We start from the raw sequence: 20564 nt of genomic DNA on the forward strand, positions 1-20564 counted from the left end.
TTGAGGTCAGGAGTTCGAAACCAGCCTGAGCAAGAGTGAGACCCCGTCTCTACTAGAAATAGAAATAAATTAATTGGCCAAATAATATATACAGAAAAAATTAGCCAGGCATGGTGATGCATGTCTGTAGTCCCAGGGCAATGAAGCAAGAGTCTGTCTCAAAAAAAAGAAAGAAAGAAAGGAAAGAAAGGAAAGAAAGGAAAGGAAGAAAGGAAGAAAGGAAGAAAGGAAGAAAGGAAGAAAGGAAGAAAGGAAGAAAGGAAGAAAGGAAGGAAGGAAGGAAGGAAGGAAGGAAGAAAGAAAGAAAGAAAGAAAGAAAGAAAGAAAGAAAGAAAGAAAGAAAGAAAGAAAGAAAGAAAGAAAGAAAGAAAGAAAGAAAGAAAGAAAGAAAGAAGCCTATCAGTTCAACTGGAAATGCTTTTTTTTTTTTTTGCAAATTCAGAAAAGATTATGATTATTCCATTTTAATTGCAGAGCAGTCTCTGCAAATGAAACACACTGGGATACAGCTTATAAATGAACGCTAGAGAAAAGGATGGAAGCCGAAGCCCAGCAGAGGTACAAGACTCACCCAAGGTCAAGCAGCTAAAGACTGAGTACGCATAACACCAGGTCTGCAGATTTCTGGGCAGGTGTTCTCCACTACAGAGCTGACTTCACAAGCAAGCAATTCTCACCCTTTTTGTAATGACCTCCAGGCAGGAAGACCCAGCCACTTCCAGACTCTGTCCTTTCTTACTTTGAAGAGTTTCCTTAGCATGTGCACCTAAATCATTCTGAGAATCTTAGCCCATATCTAACAGCCTTCCACCTAAGTATCAGCCAGGCACTTTAAGCCAGCATCTGCACACCGAAGTTTTTAAAAGCATGTGGGATGTGACTATTTTCTGTACTGTTACTCAGGAGAATGGGCAAAATTGGGGGTCCCATGACAGTTTGCTTTAGTAAATGAAATCTTTCACTTCCTTTTTCAGGTTGGCCTGCAGAGATCTCCAGGAAGAGAGATGCTGACACTGGCATGCCCTGACGACCCTGCCTGGCTCCCAAGGACACTGCTCCAGAGGGGAGGGGAAGATGTGCTCTCACGACATGACATCTACAGCAAAGGTGACCTCTGGGAAGCCAGCCTCTTTTGGAACTGCATTCCAGAGAGGTCGAAACTGTCCCACACCTTGAAATGTTTGTTTATTCTATGAAATCCATGCAATGTGGGCCCATGTTACCTCAGAAGAAATGACCATTACCTAGAAATATTATTAATAACTATAATAATGTTAATTGAGCACTTCTTTTGTAGCAAGTACTTTACCTTATGATTTCAATCTATTCCCAAAACAATTATATGCGGTATTTTTCTTGTCCCATCTTACAGAGAAGGAGGTTAAGCACAGAGGCCCAGGTGCTCCTGACTGGCGCACGGTGGAAGAGGGATTCTAACCTTCGGCCTGACTGCAGAGACCCAGCCTGGACCCCAGGCTCTTCCTGCCTCTCAGTGCTAACTTCCAAGGGAAAGAACAGCCAGTGACACTGGGGAGTGCTCCTGTCTCCAGACAGGAATTCTGGTGTCCCTGCTTTTAATCTCCACTCCAACACAGCCTACTCACTAATACCCAACGAGTCACCTTAAAACTCCAACTTCATCACGTCACTGCCCTGCTGAGAAATCTTCCTCACTGCTTCAAGAATAAAGCTCATTGAGGGAGGGCAAGGGCATTATTTGAAACCTTAAAATTTGTACCCCCATAATATGCTGAAATTTAAAAAAAGAAAAAAGAATAAAGCTCATTGAAAGATGGCGATTTCTTTCCAAAAAAAAAAAGTTAATTAAAAAATCAAAAAAGAATAAAGCTCAAATGCCCCAGCCTTCCACAAGGCCTCGGCCAACATCTCTGATCTCTCTTCACCTCTGCACGAATCAATCATTCTCTGAAAGACCTGCTGCAAATTCAGTTTACTCAAGCAACAGCTGCTAGGCACCACTGCGTGCCACTCCCTCCTGCACAGTCTGCCCGGCCTCTCTCAGCACCGGCACACCGTGAGGGACGCTGGAATACGAATCAACAGTACCCTATACTTGGCACCATAGACCTCAAAGGCAAGCCTTGCTGGTAACCCTCTCTGTGCCTAGAAGGCACACCCTTCTCCTTTTCAACGAAATGCCACTTAGACCCCAGGCTCAGCTGGAGTCCTGCCCCTCCCACCAATTGCACCCATGGTCTTCCTCCTCCCCGACGTGTGGCTGCAGCACTCCAACATGCTTCTGCCAGCACATTCAACTCAGCAAGGGACGGAGAGCATGGCACAGTGGCAGGACTCGACAGGTGCTCAAGGAACATCCATCCATTTGCCTCTTCCACAATTCATGAAGATTTCCTGTTTTGTAACTTTTCATTGTATATCTTATTTCTCACATAAACTCTCCATTCCTGTCTTCACGTGGCCTTACATTTTGCATACGTCCAGTGCTTGCTGAAAGAAAACACATTCTCATCATCGACTCTAAAACTTGGGGATTTTGTCTCCTTGCCAGCAGCCAGCCACGAACTGCCCCAGATTAACTTTTTACTACAGATCTGTTCCTACCACAATTTTAAAACTGCTTTTTAAAAAGTGCAGGCCACTGTCTTTCATGATGCCTCTGAACTTGAGACTGTTCTCAAAACTAAGATAAGACAGCATCCTAACAAAAGTGTGAAAGGAAAGAAGCCTCCTTTTGTCCCAAATTTGAAATAAGCACTGATTCTCAATGGCAGCCTGGAAGCACTGACCAGACAGTTGGCGACACCCAGCAGATCAGCCCAGCCTCATGAAAAACTCACCACGGTGCTCAGACAGGGCTTCAGTATCAGAAAAGGCCCCAGCGCTGACGCCTGGGGCAGGAATGGAAGAGCCCCTGTTCTGCAGTCAGTGAAGAGAGGGCAGGAGGGCCCTGGGCTTGCTGTCCCAGGAACCGGTTTCTCTAGTAAACCGCACAACAGGCAGGACAGTGCAGAGCCGCAGGCAGAGAGAACACTGGTGGGAACTCCTGGAAGATCTGCCAAATGAGCAAACCCTACCCCTGGTGGCCCCTTTCAGACCACCCACGCCCCAGCCCATGTGGACCCAAGAAAGCCAAATATGAAACACTACACATTCAGCGCCAGTTACTTTACTTTTGCCCTGAACAGAGCACAGAGAACAAACAAAAGATTTATGAGTGTGCAAATGCTACCATAAAGATGTCTCTGTGCCAACATACAACCCCTAAAGTGTTTCTCACTCCGATTAACAGCCTGTCACAAACTCCAATTTAGAGGGTAAACTGGCAAATGGGGGACACTCTGGGAGTGTGCATTAAACATATCACCACAAGAAAACCCCAACCATATACCCACCCTTTGACTTGGCAATTCTGTTCCTAGGAATTTCTTAAGCAACAAAGCAAAGGTGTAACCCCAAAATGTACGTGGCATGATCAGTCTTCTTGGAATTTTATGTAATATAAAAACTCTGAAAAAGGATAAACAGGAGCTTAGATAAGTAAATGATTACACATCCACAAAATAGAATACTACACAGTCATTAAAAATGATGAGCTAGGAGAAGTGTTCACTGACATGGGAAAGTGTGTGTGAAAAAAAAGAGCAATGGGGGTCTCACTCTTGCTCAGGCTGGTCTCAAACTCCTGACCTCAAATGACCCTCGTGCCTCAGCCTCTCCAAGTGCTAGGATTACAGGTGTGCGCCAGCTCATCCAGCCCTGTACCTTTCTTTCACACTCAAATTGGCATTCCAGGTAGATCATTCAAGGAACTAGCAATGGAAGCCCTAGATCTTTGCTGCCTGATATGAGAGCCAACAGCTACATGTGGCTATCTAAATTTATTCTTTAAAACTAAATATCTGAGCAATAGTGAGAACCGTCTCTACTAAAAATATAAAAAATTAGCCAGGTGTGGTGGTGCCCACCTGTAGTCCCAGCTACTGAGGCAGGAGGATCGCTTAAGCCCAGGAGTTTGAGGTTGCCGTGAGCTAGGCTGACGCCATGGCACTCTACCCAGGGCAACAGAGTGAGACTCTGTCTCAAAATAAATTAATTAATTTAATTAAATAAAAATTAAGAGTCAGTTCCTCAGTCATACTAGCTACATTTCAAGTGCTCAGCAGCCACGTGTGGCTAGTGACCGCCATGCTGGACTGCATGGATATGGAACATTTCCAGCATCATAGCAAGCTCTGTTAGACCGTGCTACTCTGGAACAAAAGGAAAATGCAGGTTCGAAGAGGATAAAATAGGGTGTTAACTAATAAATAATGGCGTGCAGCCCAAGTGTCCAATTAGTGTCCAAATGAGCTACAGCAAGGGCCTAGGGAGAGCAACTGCTATCATAAAAATCCTCGGCCTCACTCATCTCCTATTAATACAGGTAGCACTAATAATTTATAATAAACATAAATGAAGTATGCTATCCTTGAAAGCTGATGCTATCCTTGAAAGCTGATATCCACAAACCTTAGACTTAGTCCAATGGCACTGCCACTACACAAAGATCTGTACTATCCTTTGTAAATGAATTCAGAGCCAGTTTATTTATAAACAAACACACACACACAAACTGATTTTTTAAATTTAGATCCAAATCAGAATTTAAAAGTTTGATCACTCTACTTACACATGAAGCCCCAAATCACATGCTGTTGTTTCCAAAATAAAAGAATCTAATTTATTCTCAAAAGACAAATGATTGCCACCATCTCATCAAGAAAACAAATGTGTAACACGCCAAAATGAAATTCTGTGATATTTTTAGAAAGCCAGTCACCTCACTTTAGAAGTATTTAGTGTGTGTACATATGCAAATTGATATCTGTGCATGTGTTTAGCACATAGAGATACATAACACAGGAAAAAAGAGTGAGTCTGCATTTACTAAATACACCCTAACACAGCATCTTTATCCTCACAAGCACCAACTCCCAATTTTTCAGGTTAATGCAAATGAAGAAATAATGCAAACACCCCAACAGAAGAGAATCCCTGCCCATTCCTACAACACACAAATCAATTCTCTCTAGTTTTGTGGTACACTAATAATTTTGTAGCTGATGAATTAGTCTAATCATTTTTAAACTTATTTTGACATAATTTTCAAACAACAGAAGAACTATAAAAATAACTTAGAGAGTTTCGTACACCCTTCACCCTGCTTCCTCTAAGAAGGAAGTACAGCTGTAGTACAATTTTCAAAACCAAGAAATTAACATTGGTATAATATATTAGCTAAGACTTTATATCTAATCATTTTCTTTTTATCTAATATGATACTTAGTTGGCAATTTCTAAGCATATAAAAATGAAATAGAGGTAAAAGTGAAGTGACAATCTCAAAACTCAGCAAAGTTAACCAAAAAACATCTCAATTTGCAACAGGTAATCTAGTAGCAGGTAATTTGGACATTAACAACATACAAATAAGGGAGAATCTTAGCTTTGGTTATTTATTCTTCTGCAGTTTTTCATTTTTGATGCTCAACATTTTCTCAATTGGTAGTAGGAAACACAAAAATCTCTCCTCATTTTAATTTTGGAAAAGGAAGCATAGAAGAAATGAATCTAGGTTTTGTTTGACTTTAGGAGAGTAAGGTTAGAGTAAAAATGGCAATCACTCTTTTTTTAAAGACACAAAGCAAGTCTTTCTATCATGAGGACAACTTAAATATGTATAAATATGTATAAACATTTTCCTTTCTAGCTGAGTACCAAATTTATGTTACTCTTACTTACTCTCAATTTCAAATGTCCTCCAGGAAAGATAACCTATCTTATTTATACTCCATAAACCACACCAGCTCAATAAACATTACCATGTAAGTTTAGATAGGACTGACTGTTAAGTACAAAGCCCAGTGATGGAAATCTTTCACCTGCATTTGGAATTTTCCACCTTCCAAAGTCCTAAAGTCCAAAGTTCGACAGCATGCAAAATACATTTAAGTCCACTGATAGTTAAACAAATCCTAACTGGTTAGTTTCAAAAGCATATATAGAGTGGACTTGGACTTAAACCACCACTAGGAGAATGCACAAGAGAAAATTTCCACATATTGACAAAGGCTTGATTCTCACTTAGAACCTTTCCCCCAATTCAGATTTCTACAGCCTTTGCTTTGGTGAAGACCTCAATTTGTAAAAGAAGATGGCTTTTAAAGTTGTAAAAATTATAAGAAAGAGCTATTTGGCTAATCTATAAAGCACTCAAATTTCTGAAAAAATACTAAAAGGATAGCTGGAAAAAGTGAAATGTGAAAACATACAACTCACACACGTACAATGCTTAATGTAAGTAATTTTCCTATTAAAGCCAACTTTCACAGAAGACTTCAAATCTCTTTAGAAATATTTTAGAAATACGTCATCTCTTAATATTTTACACTGCTATGAACATGAACTCAAAAAGCATCCTACTGGTGTAACTGCCCTCTGCCACACAATATTTTTAAATTAAATATATAAGATTATTTTTAACTAATTTTAAAACATATGTCTAGTGGTCAGAAAGCAGCACATCTAATGACATGTGGGACAAAGCTCATAAAATTCAGTTCAGTTTCTGTACTGGCCTTGATATAGATAGACCAACACTACCTTGAAAATCTTAAAGACAGGAGTACCCAAAAAGGAACTTTCAATAAACCTGAGCACTTCAATTTCACTCCTACTTGCCTCTTTTCTTGTTCAGATGGATGGTGAATTAGGGGTGAAAGGGCTAAAAGACCAGAATTCATATGAAAAATAAGATCACAGGAGCCCACGCCACCATGAGCTGCTGTAAACACACATTCTCATCAAGTAATCTGGATCCTTCCATCATCTCTTTGATACCAATTTGAGAATCAGAACATTCAGATCTTTTTGCATTACTGGAATTAGAAGAGAAAATTACCTTCTTTACAGAAATATGTTAAAATAAATTTTGGAAACACCAATTATCCCTTAACATTGAGAAAGATTGTATAAACCTGTCCAAACCCCAAATTCTTACCCTCTCCCTCCTCGGAGTCAATTCTTTTCTGCTCGCTTCTCCATTTCCACCCACTGAAACTGCATTCACCCAGCCACCCTGCCTCCAAAGGCTTGAGGTCAACTCTGAATCCGTCCTCTCTCTGCTGCTTCACCCATTCTTTCAACAATGATTTCATACCTACTCAGTGCCAGGCAGGCAGGGAACACAAAGACTTTTAAAAAGCTTTTGCTCTTTCAAATGTCTGGGTGGGGGCAGGGGAGGCAGCAGTGCCAGGTTGCCTCTACAACCCCCTCACAATCCTACTGCAAATCCGCACTCGGACCCAACACGGCTGACCTCACTGGCTGAAATCTTTCCCCACTCCGTCTAGTTCCTGGGTCTCCAGCATATCAACCTTCCTGGGGCCACTTTGATCAAGGGGGAGTTTACTACCCAAAAACCTGGTCCTCCCTTGCTCGGCATTCAGGGCCCTGCACCGCACAGACACGTTATGCTGCAACAGACCCAAGCCTTGTCTGACTCTCCTCCAGACAAAGAGACTCAGACTTTCTGCTCTGAGAAAACTGACTCTGTTCACCACCACAATGCAAGTATATCCTGTACTTTGTCACCAGATTTACAGGTATTACTTCTATAATGAGAGAAAAACAAAATTATAAAGTCATATTTACAACATGGTCCCAATAATGAAAGAAATGTACATGCACATGTATATATACATGAATACACATATCTGAGAGAAAATGAAATCAATGAATAAAAAATAAATACCTGCATTTTGGTAAATTTCCACCATATAAGTTTGATTTCTGATGCATGGACATATATTTTTTAATTTTCTTTAAGCTATACATTGTGTATAATCATATACAGATATACCATTAGGGTATTCTTGCATATTATATTAATATAAATATACTAGTGTAAAATATTAAAAAACAGGCATTGGTCTGCAGGATTATAGGTGTTTTTTTCTATATATTATTCTAAATTTTCTACAATGAATATATTGCTTCTATAATCAAGGAAGGAAACAATAAATATTGCCTATTATTAAAAAATAATATTTAGGCTGGGCTCATGCCCGTAATCCTAGCACTCTGGGAGGCCGAGGCAGGCGGATTGCTCGAGGTCAGGAGTTTGAAACCCTGCCAACCTGAGAATGCTGCCTTTATAATAAAAAATAAAAAAGAGAAAGATTAAAAAATATTTTAAAAAAAGAAAAGGAGTTCGAAACCAGCCTGAGCAAGAGTGAGATCTCATCTCTACTCTAAATAGAAAGAAATTAATTGGCCAACTAATATATATAGAAAAAATTAGCCGGGCATGGTGGCGCATGCCTGTAGTCCCAGCTACTCGGGAAGCTGAGGCAGAAAGATTGCTTGAGCCCAGGAGACTAAGGTTGCTGTGAGCTAGGCTGACACCACAGCACTCTCTCTAGCCTGGGCAACAAAGCGAGACTCTGTCTCAAAAAAATAAAAATAAAAATAAAATTTTATTTCTAAATTCCTATTATCCATTTTGGCCTCATAAAGTACATATGATATGGTATTCCAGCATCTTGATCAATTTTGTTCATGTCACATTTAACATTAAGTGACCACACAGATTCACCAAAAATTAAGATTTCAAAACACAGTGGACTTCCAGGAAGTCCACTTCTGAGTATACACCCAAAAGAATCGAAGGCAGGGACCAAAAAATGTTTATACACCCTTGTTAACAGCGACATTATTTACAATAGCCAAACAGTGGAAGCAACCCAAAGTTCATCAACAGATGAGTGGATAAACCAAATGTGGTATATGCACACCATGAAACATGAGTCTTAAAAAAGGGAGCAAATTCTGATACACGTAAAAACATGGGTGAAACTTGAGGACATTATGCAAAGTGAAGTAAGCCATCACAGAAAGACATATACTGTATGACTCCATTTAATGAGGTACCTAGAGTAGTCAAAATCAGAGAGAAAAAGCAGAATGGTAGTAGCCAGGGTAGGGGGGTGGGGACAGGGGGGATTATGGTTTAAATTTAGTGCAGAGTTTCTGTTTGGGAAGATGAAAAAATTCTGAAGCTACATGGTGGTGATCATTTCACAACAAAGTTAATGTATCTAATGCCACTTAGAAATGGCTAAAATGGCCACTTTGACATTGCCTATATTACCACACAATTCGTTGTTAAGATAAACAAAAACACAGCCATTTACAAACAGCAAGACAATGTCTGCAGGAGTCCAGTGGCTCCGAATATACACAGGGAGTGCCTGGCCTAGGATTCTCAAATAAATGCCACCTTTGTGTTTAGGTTGGATATAGAGTAGGGAGTAGGCAGAAAACAGGCCCCCAGAACAACCTGATTCACGCAACAGCATCCGTCAACAGGTAGGACAGGGCGGTGGGAGGCAGAACAGCTGGGTGAGTGGCACTCAGAGGCGATATGACTATTTTTGTGTGGAGACATCAGTCATCCTGCAAATGCAAAGACGTGTAGGGGAACAGTCTTGCATTTATGTCAATGAGCCACACCAGCAAGGCTTGAACCGTGGCTGTTCTTTCTGTCTTGGAAAAACACCTCATGATCCTTCTGGAACAAAAGAGGGTGGGGAGTGGGCACACTGCTGACACAGTGAGGAGCTGCTAGGAGGTCATCTCCCACTCGCCCTCTATTTCCCTGGTAGTGACAGGTTTGCATGGCCTCCTGGATTCTGGTGACGTACGCAGCTTTCTGGGTGCCCCTCTACTCAGCCCCAAACAGCGAACAGAAGCCCATTTAGCTGCAGCCCACCTCTGGCTCCTCTGCAGCAAGGAATCCCACGACTCGTATGGTCATCAGCCCCCTTTGTTTCAGGGTCATCCTTCTTGACGTGTCGGACAAGGATTGTGGGATGCTAGTATCTTTTGCCTTATTCTTTTTTTCTCTGTTTCTATCAGTAATGAACCAGCTAAATCTAAAAGTGCCCTGCTGCATCCTTATAGGCTGAATCGGTCAGACCTTGGCCTTGACTTGGCTCCTGTGCGAGCTTCACAAGAAGCAGTCACAAATGGCACCAAGTTTTCAAGACTCACTACTGCTACAAGCTGAATGGTAAAGTTGGCCAGGTGCAATGGCTCATGCCTTCAGTCCCAGCTACTTGAGAGGCTGAGAAAGGAGGATCACTCGAACCCAGGAGTTCATGGTTGCTGTGAGCTAGGCTGATGCCATTGCACTCTACCCAGGGTAATAGCAACACTCTTGTCTTTTCCAAAAAAACAGAGTAATCTTTACCTGTGAGCTAGATGAAGTAGACTGTTAGTTGCCAAAATTAAATAGACTGTTAGCTGCCATCTTCATTTGTTCTTACATGCAGTATAGCCTTCTCTCCCTCTGCTGAGTCCCCCGACCCTTGAGAGCAGAGACATGCTCCCTCCTACTCCTTTGTCATTCTTTCCAGCTCCGGGTAGAATCCTTTATGTACTGGCAGCACTCAATAAATATTGTTGACCATCTCACACGACTGTTTTGTCCCTGAGCTATAAACAGATAAGCTGCTGCTCTTTGATTTCATGGAAACGGCAAGCAAAATCACATGAGTTTAAAAAAACTAAATGAGACTCCCTTAAGGTCACATTTTCAAGGCATCGTGACTGACTATGGATGTCACTGTGATGCTCTGTAAAGGAAAATATTACATCCATATTTCTTAAGGGATAAAAAAAAGTACTCTTTTTCCAAACTAAGAGAAAAATGATTCTAAAAAGCAAATATCCTGCCAGAAATTAAGGCAGCACTCAAGGAATGATGAGGACATATCAAAAGAACACAGCTTGAAGAGGAACCAGTTTGAAGAGGCTCCCCACCAGCCAATTTCAGATGATTTGCGCAACAAAAAATAAGAATAGATGACAACTCACTGAATGAAATAAAATCCATGATCCCATACCAGTAAATATTTAAGTGGTGAGAAGGGAGAGCTCTTCCTCACAACAAGATGCCTACTTAAAAATAGAGGAGCTAAAAAACCATCAGTGGATACTAAAAACCAGTGTGGGAAAGTTTGATAAGGAATAAGATATTGGATGGAGGCCTTTTGGCTTCCACCCATCTGCACCCAGATGATCAAAATAAACAGCATTTTGCTATTTAAAAAAAAAGGAAGATGATATTTACACGTCCTCAATCTTCCCACAAGTTACTTATTAATGACAAAGTGAAAAAGAGCAACATTACACTGAATAAACATGGAAGGTACCACGCCTCACCCAGTGATCGGAGGTAAGGTCACCAATGCTGGGATAAACAAACAACACGTGCATCTTGAGCTGACACATGGCTTCTGTGGTACTCCTCAAAAACGCTTAACATGGATCCAATCAAGAGGTGACATCAGACAAACCCAAATTTAGGGATATTTTACAGAATGACAGACCTGTGCTTTTTAAAAATGCCAAGGTCAAGCAGTGCAAGGAAGTGTCTGCTAGACGTTAAACAGATGCAGCACTTCTTTTCATTCAGGTATTTACTGAGAAACTGAGAGCATCCTAGGTGCTACTAAGTATTGCGCTAGGTGACAGGCAAGACAGGCACAGTCCCCATCCTCGTGGGGTTTATGTTCTGGGGTACAGGAGAAACACACAAGAAACAGGCAAACGAAGATAATTTCAGACTTAGGCAAACGTTATCTAGTACAGGGTAAAGTGACTCCAGTAAAGGGCAAGGGCCTCCACCATCCGAGAGGGGACGGGTCACCCCCTCGGGATTGTGCTCTTAGGGAAAGACCTTTGAGGAAGTGACATCGCCTGCCCGGAACGATCTCCAGGGAGAAGTGCAAGGCAGAAGGACTAACGTGTGCATAGAGACCCTGAGACAGGGACAAAGGGTAGCGTGAGAAACCCCGAGGGGCCCTTGTGGCTGGAGCTGCTGAGAAAGGTGGTTTACGCAGCAGGCAGGGGACAACACGGATGACTGGGGGCCACGGGGAGGAGTTTGTGCTTTACTTTAACCACAACAGAAGCCAAGCAGGGGTGATGAGCAGGGCAGTGATATGATCCACTTCATATCTGTTAAGAGGAGAGAGACAGAATTATAAGAATGAAGAGATTAGAGAGAATGGATTGCAGGAAGCAATTAATATCATACTAAGAAGCTAAAGAAACTTGTTGCATCATCACAGAGAACTCTGCAACTGCAAAACACACAGTCTTTTTCCCCTACCAGGTTCTAACCATACACAGCAGCACTGCTGCCAAACCTAAATCCACAACAATGGAGCATCATTCTAGTAATATGTGAATAGGTTAAGCAGTGGGAGCAGATACTGCCGAAGGAGCACCACCGAGCAAAGCTTGCTGGGATCCACAGATGCACTCTTCCCGTCCCCACCTCCGCCTTCCTCCACCCACACGCTACACCACCATGCAGGGCCCACAAGGGCTGGTGACAGAGCTGGCTCCCACATGGCGACTCCCAGAGACCACTGCACCAGTCTCAACTTGCAAACCTGGATTATAACCAACAGTGCAACATCTGGAGATTAAGATGTACAAGCTTAAGTATTTACCACATACTAATATGCTTTAATTGCTGCTACTACTGGACTATCCAAATCCAACTCCAAGAACAAAAATCAACACTAGCAACCATGCAATTGGTGCACTGTCTTTAAGTTTTACAGGATTAATCTTCTGACTTATCTACAAAGCAAAATGGAAAATACCTCCGAGAAAAGCTCTTGGTTTCTATTTTTAGAATATAAAATTTCTTGCAGCAAAGTCAGAGTATGCGTCATTTAAAAATGCTATGGAAATAAACAAGCATGCAAAAATGTCGATAAAAACCTTTTCTGCATCTTTACAATTTACTGAAATCAATTAAAGCCAAAAGCAAAACCCTATGAAATCACTAAATGGGCAGTTTTAGAACAGAAATGCTAATTTCATTTCAGGTTACATAAACTGCTAAAAAAAAAACCCTAATAACCTAAGAGGAGAAAGCTGACAGACGTTCACAGCATAAGAACACTTTTTAAAAAGTGGATAAACCTGTAATTTATAAGGGGCAACTTAAGAGAGAAAAAGAGAAATAATAATTATAATGACCAATAAGTTGTCCAATTTTCCAGTTTTCAAGTTATCAAAAGTCTCAAGGGTGTTTTTAAAAATTGCTTAATATAAATAACCTTGCCCTTCTTCCTCTTTTCAAAAATGTTTGCTAAGTTAGCCCTAACTTTAGTTTTACACAAATTAATTTATTTTAGCTCTACCACATTAACAATATGTATTTGAGAAAATGATTTGCAAGTGCTCTTCTGACTAATCCCCTTCTCTGCTGCAACACTGGGTTTCTGCTCAGTCTTTTGCAGTCCTAGAACCAAGGATGTTGGGGCGGCCGCTTTCCACCATGTATAGACAAAAAAAGTAAGCTATTCTATAAAGATTTATAGAAATTAATTTTCTAAAAATTAATTTATAGAAATTAATTTGCGACACAGAGAAAGAGACTGAAACTGGAAAGAAAATTTAATACTAAGATACTGAAGGAGACAGCTGCCTCGGTTCCTACAGACTCCAATTCCCCATGAGCCTGTTTATTTTCCTTACCCTCGATCTCCACAAAAACATCCTCATATACAATAACTCTCCTCTCCCCTACTCCCCATCCATTTGGCTGAAGTCAGTTTGCTTATGATCAATCAATCAATCAATGCTTGTCACAGGCAGCCTCTAAAACGGTCCCCAACACAGCTGCTAGTATTCACTCTTGCATAAGCATCCCCGTGAGTGCAGTGGACTTCGGTGACTTGATTCTAACAGACGGCAGTGACGGGGTGTCATTTCTGAGCTTAAGTTATGAAAAGACTGACAATGGCTTCCACTTTGGGGGTCTCTCTTGCTCTCTCTCGATCATTTCATCTGAGGGAAGCCAGCTGCCTTGCTGAGACAGGCCTGGTGGAGAGGCCCCCACAAGGCAAGGAACTGAGGTCCCCAGCCCACTCTCAGCAAGCACCTGATACCTGCAATAGCTGTGTGAGGGAGCTAGGAAGCAGTGTCCCCTAGTTGAGCCTTGTAATGACGACAGCTCCAGCTGAGAGCCTGACTGTGATCTCATGAGACACCCTGAGCCAGAGGCTCCTAGCTAAGCTATACCCAGAGCCCTGACCAACAAAAACTGGGAGATAACAAATGTGGTTGTTTTAAGCTAGTAAATAATGGGGTAATTCGTTGCACAGCTTGATAACTAATACAATTCTCTAAGACATAATTCTTACTCAGGTTCACATCACATTTAAAAATAACGTTAAGATGGGTCAATTTCTTTTTGGAAAAATTCAACCTTGCCATGAGAATTGGTTTAAAAGAGGCACAGTGTGTTGCAATAAAAGGCTCTGACCCCAATATGAGAAGACACGCTCTCAGACTGAGAGCTGCCACGAACTAGCTGTGGGATGCAGAGGAGCAACTCCTCTTAGCAGCTCAGTTCTTATCTGTGAAATGAAAATCTCTGTGGTCCTGGACGGTATGAACATTCTATGATTCTTCGAAGGCTAGCTTCTCATGCTCCACAAAAATAACATATCCTTTTCACAGTTCTGAAGACATCTATTCTGTCTTCCACATTAAAACTGAGTGGGCTGGGCTCAGTGGCTCACGTTTGTAATCCTAGCACTCTGGGAGGCCGAGGCTAGAGGATCACTTGAGCTCAGGAGTTCAAGACGAGCCTGAGCAAGATCAAGATCCCATCTCTACTAAAAATAGAAAAATTAGCCGGGCAGGGTGGTGCATGCTTGTAGTCCCAGCTACTCAGAAGGCTGAGGCAGGAGGATTGCTTGAGCCCAGGAGTTTGAGGCTGCTGTGAGCTAAGCTGACACCACGGCACTCTAGCCCAGGCAAGAGAGTGAGACTCTGTCTCAAAAATCAAACCTTCATATACCAATCATCTTAAAACAATACCTGAAAACTTGATAAATCATTCACGCACTCAGAAGCAAACATGCCTAACCTAGATCTCAGTGACTGTTCCCACTACAAAACAGATAAACTGGACCGTCAAATTGTGCAATGAGAAATGGCTCACAGATTATTCGGCTGCAGGCACTGAGGTGCAGCCAAGGTCTTTATTAAGAAAATATAATTTCAAGTTCACCACAAATATCATATATATATCAACACACACATGCATGCATGCACATAAAATACCCTATTAATTAGCTAGTTACCCATTCACCAAAAGAGGTCCTCTGTACCTCATAAAAAATATTTTTGTTAATCTTGTCCCAATGGTTTATATTCTTAAAATATTCTATAACCATAATTTCCCATTGCAGGATTATACCCCTGATCCCCAGAAACTGCTAAGCACTCACTATATAAGCAGTATAAAATATGTTTTGACATATTTTCATTTTGTACAAATGGACTTTCTAGACCATGTGCATTTGAAAAATAGCTGAAAGAAATAAAGAACATATTTAACCTCAGTGAGGCTAGACCTTCCCTGAGAGACCTCATATGTCATGGAATCAGGCTTGTGGGCTTGTTTAAACTTCACATCCACTCCAAAAATAATACTTACAGTCACTTTCAGGGACCTTAGAATACAAAAAGAATACAGAAAGAGTAACCAAAGTTTGGCGACTTCCACATGGCCTCACTGGATCTAGAGAGTTCACCCTCCGTGTCACTTCCAGATGCATCACATGTGCTAGGAGAAGTCTGCTCTCTTAACTCCAAATAATGCTCCTAACTGGTTCTGCGCATGCTGACAGCCCCAACAGTCACAGTGCCTGTCACTTGGTCTTCCCGTCTTTCTGGCAGGGCCCTTTATTCCCATGGCAATGGCCCGGGCAACCCAGTCTCCCTCTGTGTTCTGTAACAGCAGTGCTGGAAACCACCTCTTTAATGAATAGCTGTTCTTTTCTAATAATAACTTTCCTAACAAATGGTAGGTGCTATACGGGCATAGGAGGAGTTAACTAAACATTTTCAAACCTCAAGATTTTGGAAAACATCTTCAACTTCAAGAATCACTTCCAACTGTATACTTATAAACATGCTTACTTCTAAAGCACTGACATTTTTGGTTCAAATATTCTTAGAGGCAATGTTTAATTAACGGCAATACTATGTCACCACATTCTTTGGAGCTTCCTTCACCTAGGCACGCTGCAAATCAAGACTTGAATTTTTAAACCTCTATTTTGGGAAGCCCGCACTGCCATTTCCTCAATCTAGCAACAGGGTGCTTTTCAGTAAAGAAACTCACTCTTTAAATAATTTAAATGGTCTCATCCCTAACTGTGTGCAACACTGCAACACAACAAGGTTTTTTTTTTTTCTTTTCCTCCCTAAAAGTTTCCTATGAAATACGTCCTTGACAACCAGACCCTTGAAGCAAACATCCCTTCTGCTCAGCACCTGCCTCAGGGGGCCAGGTCTTCATGCTGCAGCTGATGAGATTTCAAACAGTCACAAAAATACAAAGTGCACTGAGCATTCAAATCAAGCTAAAGCTACAAACTGTCAGGCAATGTAGGCAGATGAGAGATTTATAAATTCTTAACTGTCATTCCCTTTATAAACAGGCTCTCAAAAGGAAAGTCCACTGTATTAATAAAATATGAAGCACACACACAGAGAACAAGCAGATGTTAAACCTGAAATAACAAACAAAACTGCTGGCTAGAAGAAGAAAAATTTACCACCCTTTCAGTATGATAAACTAAACCAAAAAGGAAGGAAAAAAAGAAAAAGGTGGAAGGGGAAAAAAATTAAGTGAATTATGAATTTGAGTTAAAGAGACTATACAACTTCCAAGCACACATAGAAATCTATCCCACTGTCCAATGTCAGAACTGTGGTAAGGTCTTTTCTGTTCACACTACCACTTAGAACACAATGTTAGTTCTTTTTTTTTATTTTATTTTCGTGCCATCCTTGCACGGGGGCCATGGTAATCTTCTCTGTATCATTCCAATTTTAGTATTATGTGCTGCCCAAGTGAGCATGATAATGTTAATTCTGACAGGTTAAAATGAGCAAGGCAGCCCTCTGCAAAGCTGGGAGAGCAGGGGTGGGCATCACTCACATCAAAGGATGAAGTCAAAGGTGCTCCTGGAGCTACGCACCCTAGAGTCTGTGAAGTCCCCCCTGAGGCCTTATATGCCCAAAGGGACATGTGCAAAGAGAGCAAAAACTATTAGGAAGTCACTAAGTTTCCCTTTCTTTCGCCTTGACTCCTAGAGCCTGTAGCTCAATGATTCTCAAGTACAGTAGACAAGTTGCCCGCTCGTGTGAAATTTCATTTGGCAACGTCTGGAGACATTTTTTATTGTCATGACTTGGGGGGCCAGTGCTGCTACTGCTGCTGGCATCTAGTGAATAGAAGTGGGACACCACTGAACATCCTACAATGGACAGAAATCCCCCCACCAACTCCAACAAAGAATTATTTCACCCAAAATGTCAATGGTACTGAGGCTGAAAAACCCTGCTGTAGATTCCTTAAAAAGCTCCTGCTATATTGAAAGTGTCCCTGAATTTCACACCAAGAAACTAGACTCAGCAAATACACCTTGACATGTGAACATGACTAATCAAGACAGAAACCCATTTATGAAAATTAGCTTGGGCAACGGAACACTAAAAAGTATACAGCCGACTTAGAGACTGTCCTTCTCTGGTGGACATCAATACTGTAGTTTAATACCATGTTTCAAACCATGGTAAAGTCAGACACAGATGGCAGGGGAAAGCACCCATTCCAGGCCTTGACCGTCAACCTTCCGCGTCCAAAGTGAAGACACAGATGTAGTCTGAGGCCCCGGAGAGCAGGTGGCGAGGACAAGGGCATCCCATGTCCGTGAACAGGGCAGAGGCAGCCGGCTGCGCTCCAAGCTCACCCTTCTACACAATGTCTTCTCCTCTCTGATTTTCACTTGGGCAAACACCCCTTCCGGAAATCCTTCTCATTCTTGCCTTCTACAGTTGTCCCACGTTCCCTGGTACAGGGGGGGAGACTGATTGGTTTCAGGAGCCCTGCAGATACTAAAATTCTGCCATACTCAAACCCTGCAGTTGGTGCTACGGAACCCGCACATACAACAAGGCAGCCCTCTCTGTATTCTCAGGTTTCACATGCCAAGAGCACTGTATGTTCAATCTGGTTTAGCTGAAAAAACTCCGTGTGTACGTAGACAGGCGAAGTTCAAACCCATGCTGCTCAAGGGTCAACCATTCCCCTGGCACAATACTGTCTTATAAAATACCCTGGACACAAAAGTTCCATTTTTCAAAAAACCCAACCCAGGCTTCAACAAATGTTCCTCTGAGAACAGTAGCTTAGTGAGAGAAGAAAATTTCACCCAGATATCCAGAGTCTCCTGGTTTAAGGTCAGAGGTCCACAGGCCTCTCCCCAGCAGACCATCGCCGTGACTCTGAAAACCACTGCCAGGTTGGCTGTCCAGCCAGGTCGTTCTAATGGGTGCAGAGGCCCCAAACTCGCTGAGGATTAAAAAAAGCTCTCAACCAGGCCAGGCGCTGTGGCTCACGCCTGTAATCCTAGCTCTTGGGAGGCCGAGGCGGGCGGATTGCTCAAGGTCAGGAGTTCAAAACCAGCCTGAGCAAGAGCGAGACCCCGTCTCTACTATAAATAGAAAGAAATTAATTGGCCAACTGATATATATATATATAAAAATTAGCCGGGCATGGTGGCGCATGCCTGTAGTCCCAGCTACCCGGGAGGCTGAGGCAGAAGGATCACTCGAGCCCAGGAGTTTGAGGTTGCTGTGAGCTAGGCTGACGCCACGGCACTCACTCTAGCCTGGGCAACAAAGCGAGACTCTGTCTCAAAAAAAAAAAAAAAAAAAAGCTCTCAACCTACTTCTGGCTGCCTATTTCTTTCTTTCTTTTTTTTTTTATTTTAGCGTATTATGGGGGTACAAGTGTTAAGGTTACATATATTGCCCATGTCCCCCTCCCCCCCTGGCTGCCTATTTCTGATGTCTCTTGCCTATCTTGCGTTGGGGTCCCCCCTGACTCGTCCCACCCTAGCAACGCTGCCATCATGGCCCTCCACACACCCTTGGTTCATACCCTCCACTTCCCATACCCAGAGCTGCAACTGCTTCCTAACATGAGTTTCCAAGGAGTATACTCCGCTTCCAACAGATGAGAACTCTACAAATGGCCAAATGTGCTTGCAGAGCGCGCAGGGTACCTAGGATATGTGGCCTATCAGAACCAACAATATTCCACAGAAGCAAATGGTTTGCCAAGCAAGAAAAAGTTCCCACCCCTTAGGTTTATCCCCACGTGGTGAACACCCAAAGTCATCCTCTCGGAATACCAGCTTTACTAGGCTTCCTCCAGACTTCCTACCACAAAATAGAAGAAATGGAAAATCAGACATTAGATTTATCTTACAGAAACATGCAAGTCAAACATACGCTAACACAGAAGTGAATAAACAACTTGTATCTCTTCAATAACATCAACTTTGGCTTTCAAAGGACAGAAAGCAATCCCCACTGCCCCATCAGCCGTTTACCAACACTTCCCGAGCACAGCAGCAACAAGCACTCCACGTTAAAGTAACGGTCCATCACTTACGCTTAGCTTGAGGGGGAAAAACAAGGCTGTGGAAAAATAAGTTTATCCATATAAACTGACAAAAGTAACAATCAATGTGAATGAAAGTCATCCTTGACAAATCCGTGAGTTTGAAATTTTTGAAACTACATTAAACACAGCACCATAGCTTCTTTTTAACCCTAGATTCTGGCAGGGAACACGAACAGGGAGCCCTTCGAACCTGGACTTTTAAGCAACTCCACAAATTCTAGATCCACATCTAAAAAACTTACTATAAGAACCAGAGATAATTTAAAGGACAATTATGATTACACTTGATGGAATAGCAGTAATCAATTAAGATCCTGAAAGTCAATTTAAAAATCTTGAAATTGTGCAATCATTAATGGATAGAATTCTGAATTTAGAGGGAAATCTTTTCTTGAGAAGCAAAAAAAATAGACCTCTTATTCTACCCATTCATGCACTAATTCCTTTCATTAGTGTTAAATTTGCAGTGTCAGAAAAGGAGTTTACCAAATATTATATAAACAAAATACCTTTAATAACTCCTCTTTTTCCTTTTGGCCCACCAAAAGCAGAAGCGTCCATCCAAAGAAAAAAGCTTGCGTCTCAAATGTTTTAAGCAATACATTCACAGTTTTGAAACATATAAACCCCCACGCACAGTACTTCCTACTCATGCCTCACAGAGTCAGGAGGTCTATAATCAGAGGTCTATAATCAGAGGTGTCCAAAATAGAAGGGACTTGCATTTCAGCACCCAACTAAGATTTCTGCAAGGCTCACAAAGCAAACTGGCACAGACGTAATCGTAGCTGCTAACAATTCTCTGCACTGTGCCCAGCTGTATTTCTCTCGGTACCAGGAGCCAGCTGACGTGTGTACAGATGCGGGTTCATCTCTGTGGAACAAGCCACTCGCATCCACCCAATGAAGCCCCATGATACATCCCAATAGGGAATAAAGGTCACAAAATAATGAACCAGGA

The 20564-nt window shown here is 41.9% G+C and overlaps 1 protein-coding gene and 1 non-coding gene across 4 annotated transcripts in view; both read right to left on the bottom strand.

The window, feature by feature from the left end:
* Window positions 1–20564, bottom strand: part of CCNY (cyclin Y) — a 203840-nt gene that overhangs the window by 138847 nt on the left and 44429 nt on the right. The window lies entirely within an intron of this gene.
* Window positions 16881–16988, bottom strand: LOC142864686 (U6 spliceosomal RNA). Its single transcript, XR_012915036.1, has one exon. It is a non-coding gene; the product is annotated as a U6 spliceosomal RNA (small nuclear RNA).

The sequence above is a fragment of the Microcebus murinus genome, chromosome 25 (assembly GCF_040939455.1).
Source record: "Microcebus murinus isolate Inina chromosome 25, M.murinus_Inina_mat1.0, whole genome shotgun sequence".
NCBI classification, from domain to species: Eukaryota; Metazoa; Chordata; class Mammalia; order Primates; family Cheirogaleidae; genus Microcebus; species Microcebus murinus.